Source organism: Ursus americanus, chromosome 25 (genome assembly GCF_024610735.1).
Source record: "Ursus americanus isolate L20-20 chromosome 25, mUrsAme1.1.p, whole genome shotgun sequence".
Lineage (NCBI taxonomy): Eukaryota > Metazoa > Chordata > Mammalia > Carnivora > Ursidae > Ursus > Ursus americanus.
In genome coordinates, this window is record NC_142151.1 from 5,575,819 (window position 1) to 5,583,491 (window position 7,673).

The window sequence follows — 7,673 nt, forward strand, 5'->3', positions numbered from 1 at the left end:
GCATGGTGCACTGGGTGTTATAAGCAACTAATGAATCATCGAACTTTACATAAAAAAACATAATATAATTAAAAAAATATTATTATAAGAAAAATCATCGAGGTCATTTTGCGCATCATTTCCAGGGTTGAGAAGAACAAAACATGAGCTAGGACATATGAATTGTATGATTTTGGTGATTCTACATAGGAGTTAAATGCTCATATACTTGGCATTTATTTTGTTTTATTTTATTTATTTAAGTAATCCCGACACTTAACTTGGGGCTCAATCCCAGGACGGTGAAATCAAGAGTCACGTGCTCTTCCGACTGAGCCATCAAGGTGCCCCTACTTGCATTTAAACTTGGCATTGCACAATATCAAGAGGAATTAGTAAACTTCATGCTAATAATTAAAACTAAGTTAAAATTTTAATTTCTCTTTACTTAGAATGCCATTGAGTAGCAAATAAAACCCACCATGACAAGTCAAGAAAGAGACCACGGAAGACAGGAAAAAGCTTTACATTTTAGTACTTTCAATGGCAATTTTTCCTGCTTTTTGACTCATGGGCCCACAATGTCATTTTGCACTGGGCTGGACAAATTATGTAGCCAGCCCTTGTTGAAGTCCTTCTCCCCGAGGTACAGTCTTAGTGATGACTGATAAGCTCCCTCCTGAAATATCTGTTCTATGGACTTTGACTGAACCCCTACTGTTTGCCCAGCTTGGTGCTAGTTGCCAGGGATAAAAAGTCAATAAACGTAAATTTTTATCCTCATGCAGTGGTGAGGAATATAATTCTGGAACCATGGTATAGGACATTGTTTTCCAAGGGCCAGAACCCTAGTACTTGTCTGCAGAAGAGCGTCAGAGAGAAATGTCTTTACAATTTTTCACGAGCACTTATGGAAACGTGGGCCTTTGCCTGTCAAAAAAAAAAAAAAAAAAAAGCTTGAGAGGCTAACTACCACACCTACACGATCAAATAGGATAATGGAAAACTTTTTAAAATTTTGCAATCTGTTCCAAACCTCAGACAAACTGGACAATGCCAGCCCAATCCTGTTCTTTGTTCTTTTCTCTTCTGAGACTTTCAAAACACTAGAATTTGTTGCTTAAGTGGTCAAAACTGATCTTTTAAAAAATGTAAATGATAGGGGCGCCTGGGTGGCTCAGTCGTTAAGTGTCTGCCTTTGGCTCAGGGCGTGATCCCGGCGTTCTGGGATCAAGCCCCGCATCGGGCTCCTCTGCTGGGAGCCTGCTTCTTCCTCTCCCACTCCCCCTGCTTGTGTTCCCTCTCTCGCTGGCTGTCTTCCTCTCTGTCAAATAAATAAATAAAATCTTTAAAAAAAATGTAAATGATAGAAAGCGGAGAAGTAGACACTGGGTAGGAAAATCACTACCACTTTTATGGTGTTTGATTGTTTCCAATGGAGAAACAAATTTTCATTTATACTGAAGTGTGGCTGACAAAAATGTTTCAAAACACAAGATCCCTGTTCGAAAAAGAAGCAGCAGCAGCATCTGGAAGTCAGGACACAGGTGAGAACCACTGCAGGGTTCTCCCCCGCTGCCTGCCATCAAAGAGGGTCAGGGAACTCCACTTTAGTTCAAAACTTACTACTTCAAAACAGATCAGGGACCGTCAGAGCAATGTCCTTTAACATTTCCTGAACCTCTGTAACAGCCTCAATTCTTGAATTCTTGGCATTTTGCAGTAAAACCCCTTAAGCCTTTAAGAAGAGCCAATGTGTACACAGGGCAGTGAGGGGGGAGGGAGCTACTTAAATCCAGCCTCATCCTGCCCACGGTTGTGTGGGGAGCAGAATGGCCTGGGGGAAAGGCACCCAGAGGAGAAAAGGGGTGGTTGGATGGCCCCGGGTGTACCCCTGACGACCTGCACGCAAGATCAGGGTTGGGACGCATGGTGCAGCAGTCACCACCTGGCAAGCCCCTTGTCACCGCGAACCCTTGTCCAGAGTGCTCACCTTGGTCAGCCCACACCTGGGCGCTCTGTGCCCCTCTACAAATTTGGGCTCTCCAGACTTAACTCAGCCATCCTCAGGACCCAGGCCAGCTGGGAGTTAGAGATCCTTCTTTGGTTGGCAGAAGAGGAACGGAAGCTCAGTGAGGTCACATAACACAAGGACGGAGGGTCACCTGGAAGGAAGGGGCAGGGCCGGGGTTCCAGGTGGGAGTGCCTGACCCAGAGCTGGGACCTCTGCCCTCTCCCCACTTCCCGACCCACCGCAGGATTTTCCTTTTCTTCATTCCCTGAGCTCCAGCTGTGGCTTGGGTGAGGGCCACCCCAGGCAGTGTGTGCTCCGCTGTTTTCTCCTCTCTTCCTGGGAGTGACTTCTATCTCCTCACAACTAGATGCTAGAGGTCAGGGGCCGGTCTTCAGGTGTTCTTAGGCCTGGATGCTCAGAGGAGGCGCTGGGTGAATATGTGCATACTGCTCGGCCCTCCCCTCAACTCTGCAGCGCACCCCCTTGTAAATACAAATCTTGTGAACCCAGGAGCCCATGGGGGCCAGCCAGAGCAGGGACAGCAGAAAGAAGCAAGGTCAATGGTCTGAAGGAATTACGGGGGGGGGTGTTTTGTGCTCCCTCTCTCCTTTCCACCTCTTTCTCCCCTCAGCTACCCCTGCAAACCAACTAAACGAAACAACTGAACCTCCTTCTCTCTTAATGGGTGTGTTATTAATATATAATATTACCATTACATGTTATATACTCTCAGTACATACTATTATATACTATATACATACTCTTAGATACTATATATTACTATTACTATTATATTCTATATATATTGTATATATAAAATATATATAATATAGTAATATATATTACTTTTACTATATATACTATATAGTATAGTAACAGTAATATAAATAATAAATAGTAATAGCAATACATAGTATATAATAATACATAGTACTATAAATAGTATATAACAGTAATAGTATATAACAGTCATAGTATATATAGTATACAATACTAACAGTATATAATATGTAATTATATAATATATATTAATAGCATATAATATTTAGCATATATATTATATAGTACATATTATATACTATACATTAAAGTATCTTACATAATGACACATATATAATATTATGTATTATATAACTATATTATAGTATACATGTGTTATACTAATTCCCATGGGGGTTTAACAAAAGTGGTGGTCAACATGGATTCCATGCCAAAAACCTGGGCACAGTGCTGGATACGGGAGCCACAATGCCACCTGCAAACGTATTTACAGGAAGAGACAACCTCGGGGCTGACCGGGCTGCTGTAAATGTGGGTCAGGGCGCGCCATCACATCGCTGTCTTAGAGAGGGCTCCTTCCCACTGCCAACTACTCAAGAATAAAGCCTGCTGAGGGGACATCTCCTGGGCAGTCCTGGGAACACATCACCGGGAGGATGATGACAGACACGGTCACCCTGAACAGGCAGCTCTCAAATATCAGTGTGGCTTATCCGCTTTGCAGATAGTCAGTGTTCCCTCCTGCTTGTCTCACACATGGTTCAGAGTTCCCACGGACCGCTGGTCGCTGGACTGTGTGTGAAGTCATTTTCATATTAACCTTGTCCAAAAATTCAGGAAATTAAACCAGTTGCAAAAAACCCTATGACAACTTCCCTGGCCAAGCGTAAGTGATCTGTGGGATCTGAGTGTCTGAATCACTGCCCTTGTTCCTCCTTGAGGCCGAGCATGCACTGTTTCCAGCTGCAGGACTATTATTTCGACTTGGACTGGAAAAAGCCCCTAGTCGTCTTCTGATACAACGGTTTTCCAGTTTTATCTTAGTGGGAGGGCCTTTTCTTTAAAGGAAATCCTACCTGGCCGCCAGCCCATAACTGAGATTAACCCCCGGCTGTCGGAGTGAGGGACCCATGGCCCTGCTCATGGGGCTTGCTCCTCCCTCAAAAGCTCCTAGGAGCACAGTTTGAAAAGCATGCTGCCGTTTCCTGCTTATTAAATTATCTGCTCACTCACTGACACGACCTTTTTTGAGTACCTACTGTGTTCCAGGTGTTGGTGAGCCAGCGGGTAGGAGGACTGGGAGAGGGCCCTGCTTCCCTGAATCTTCCAGGATGGCTGGAGGTGGCAGGGCTAAGTTCAGACGATGGTAAGTGCTGTGAAGGAATCAGATCAGGGCAGTGTGCTTGTGGACCAGGAGGAAGCTTCGATAGATAGGGGATCGGGAAAGGCCTCTCTGAGGAAGTGAAACACGAGCTGAGAGCCGAACAACGGATTGGACAGACGCCCTGACTTTGACCAGTGAGGAAGCAGACCCAAAGAGGTGAAGTGACTTTCCCCAGGACACACAAGTTGAGAGCCGAGCCAGGACCTGACCCTGGGTGTCCAGGCTCCCTGGCCAGGGCTCTTTGCTTTCGCAGTGTTTACTACACAGCTACTACATGCAAATAAGGCTCTATGACGGGGGACATCCAAGTGCCCACAAAACGCCAACCCCGCCCTGGTGTTCAGGGCCTCCTGTCCTGACTCGTGGCACACTCTCGGCCCTCCTCAGCCGATTTGAGTCTGGCTCTGTACCCCAGAAGACAGCACCATGCAGTTGACATCCCAAACCCATGATGTTGCTTGGGAAAGCTTCCTCCTCTCCTTTCTCCCCAGCTTCAAACTGTGGAAAGGGCTCCTTACTGCTTCTGTTGGTGGCATGAGGCTACAAGCAAGATGGCGGCTCAGCAGGAGGCAAGCTCCCTGGAAAATCAAGCCGCTCTAGGGTTACACAACTTCAAGGCCAGCCAAGCCGGTTTTCCTCCTGGGCTGGAGAAGGCTTTCACACAAAGCCTGTGGCACCACACACGTCTGTACGTATCTCACACACCAAGAGTCCAAAGCCGGTGTGACTAGGCTGGTGTGACTAAGTATAGGCACGCACTCCTGCTCCTGATGCTGAACATCGTGAAGCAGTATGCAAATGACTCCCTTTATTACGATCAACCAAAGGGCTGCAGGCCCTCAAAGTCTTCCCAAGCCTCACGCTTGGCCCCGTGAGCCCAGCATTTGCTCTTCGCCCTCAGAGCCTAAGGCTGTCCCAGCACTTGCCAGGCATTGGCCAGCCAATTTGAGCCTTTGGTCACCTCCTGAGGAAGGCAGGACAGCAGTCGTAAGTCCCATTTTGCACAAATCAACTGAGCTCCAGAGAGACCTGTGCAGGGAACATCTCTAGTAACATAGTAACAACCACTGAATTCTCATTCAGACCCAGGGCTCCAGACTCCAAAGGCAGCTATCATCACGCTGCTCCCAAATGAAAGAGAGTATCCACCCTGGCTTAATACCACACTCATTCCCTCTCTCACCCTTCCACTTACATCTTATACCCTGGAGTGTACTCGGGAGTGTTTCCAGGAGTTGCCTCTTCTCTCCCTGCCACCCCTGCCTCATACTGTGTGCCCGCATGCTGGAGAGGTCTGTAGCAATTTAGACCCAAGATGCGATGCTCTCCTGCCCAACCTGACTGACCCCTTCTCCCTTTATTTTTCAGCTGGTTCACGCTTGCCAATACTGCACATACCACTGGGAAAACAGTACACCCTAGAACCATCCACATCTTCCTTCTTCCCATACCAAACCAGCCAAAGGCACCCGCAGGAATGGACGAGCAAACACAGGTGACGGGGCCTGCATAGCCATGTCCCCACAAATATACAGATGTGTCCCCGTGGGACACAGACGGGCAGACTTGGGCATGCAGAAGCCAAGCCAGCTGCCAGCATTTTGCAAACTCTGTTTTGCACGGGGGACTGAGCCAAGCTCTATACAATTCTCACCAGGATTACTCTGGACCGGTCACCCCGGGCTTATGTCCAAGAGCCAGCTACCAGAATTCGGGTGGACAAAGAAAATGACATTTTGAGGAGAGACAGACAGGCACTGAGCACGCCGGGAGGCACGAGGCGCTCAGAAGCCCAGAGCCCTCTCCCAAGGCCCTAAGTGCAGAAAGGCGGACTCAACCACTCAACCATATAGTTAGGGACGCAAACGCTGCGACCCCGGCAGAGCCCAGTGCATGCCCGCGTCCACCGTCCACCGTGAGCAACCTGAGGCCTCCCGCCCCCACTCCGCATCCAGAGTCGGCTTGCCCCCGCCCGCCCAGGCCCCGCCAGCGTCCGGCTCGGAACCGCGGGCCCAGGCTCGGGGCGGGGGGTAGGAGGCCGGGGGCACCACCTCCCCGCGGGGCTGGGGTGCAGCAGGCCTCCCCCCCCTACACACGCCGGGTCCCCGGTCCCCGCACGCCCCGCCCTTGCCCTCCCGAGCCCCGCGCGCAGTTCCGCCGCCCCCGCACTTACCCGGCCGCGGGGCTCCGCACGCAGCGACGGGAGTCGCAGCCTCGGGAGGCGCGGAGGCGCTCGCTGGGCACCCCCGCGGCGCTCCGGGAGGGCCCTCCCAGCGGGAGAGGGGCAGGGTGCGGACAGCCCGGCTTCAGCCCAGCACCCCGGGCACTTCCTGCCGGCCCGCCCCGCCCCGCTTCCCCAGCGCCCACCCTCCCGGCTCGCCCCCCTCCGATTCCCAGGCTCCGTTCCTCCCAACCGGGCTGGCCTCGCCCAGAAGCCCTGAGCTGGGCCGCGTCTTTGTTTGGAAGTTGGCCTCTCTTCAATTCGGAGCTCACAGAGCCAGTGAAGTCGGAGTTAGGGGCACTGTGCGGTTGCCCGGGGATCCCTGCAGGGAGGGGAGGGGCGGTTCACAAACCTCCAGTCTGTTCGCAGCTCCCCGGCTCCCCCTTCCCCGCCCCCGGGGCCTCTCTCAGGTCTTACTTTCCCTTGGGTTGATGCGTGGCTCCGTCCCGGGAGAAACTGACCTCTGGGGGCTCCCAGGGACTCTAGGGGCAAGCCCGTGGGATCCCAAAGAGCCGCCCCTTTCCCTCTGCCTACCCCCTGTACATAGGAATACTCCCATCACTGCCCCGTCCCAGGGAGAGCCCTGTGGACCATGGGCTTGCTTTCCATTTCCTGGGCCCAGGGAGCCTCAAGACTGGAGAGAAGAAGACAAGTAGACGCAGAGCACAGGCTGTGCCCTGGCTGAGAACAGGTGCAAAGCCTCGGAGAAGGGGCTCTGCTCTACCTGTGCCCCATATTTCTCAAAGCAACAAAGGCCTGTGCTGATCCAACCACGTTCTTCTGCAACTTGACTGCAGCAAGCAAGGTTACCCATTTACCAGGGGGCTAGGTCGGGGAAGCCACTGGAGGCAGGGATTGCTGACAGAGGCATGGCACCCGAGCAAGAGCAAAGATCAGCAGAGCGGACAAGGCGGAGGGTGCAGGAAGTGATTGCAATGGTCCCTGTGAGGGGCAAGCCTGAAATGGGGGTGAATGTGGAAGATGCAGTGGATGGAGGCTCCACAGAGCTTGCTGAGTGTGTTGTAGATGGAGGGGTAGCGACAGGGTCTGAAGAAGGACCGTGCTGCTGCCCTGAGTGTGGAAGTCTGGAGGAAGACCTGGAGTGCTGTGAAGTGGAGGGAGGACAAGATGGAGGGAGTTTGGACAATGTAGAGAGGGCTGGGCTGAGGACAGAGCTCAGGTCGAAGCTCGAAAAGGAGTCAGTGAAAGAACCTGACACCATCTAGGACGGTCAGCACTTGTGCAGGACTCCCAAATCCGGGAGAAGCCTGGGCTACAGGGACACCAAAGAGGAG

The 7,673-nt window shown here is 51.2% G+C and overlaps 1 protein-coding gene across 4 annotated transcripts in view; it reads right to left on the bottom strand.

Moving 5' to 3' along the window:
• Positions 1-7,119, bottom strand: part of TSPAN11 (tetraspanin 11) — a 77,771-nt gene extending 70,652 nt beyond the window's left edge. The window contains exon 1 of one of the 4 annotated variants that reach the window (XM_087855552.1): positions 6,331-7,119. The gene's annotated coding sequence lies outside the window, so the exon portion shown is untranslated. The remainder of the gene's footprint in view (positions 1-6,330) is intronic. The other 3 variants (XM_087855550.1, XM_087855551.1, XM_087855553.1) reach the window with 3 other exon arrangements.
• Positions 7,120-7,673: the final 554 nt, after the last annotated feature.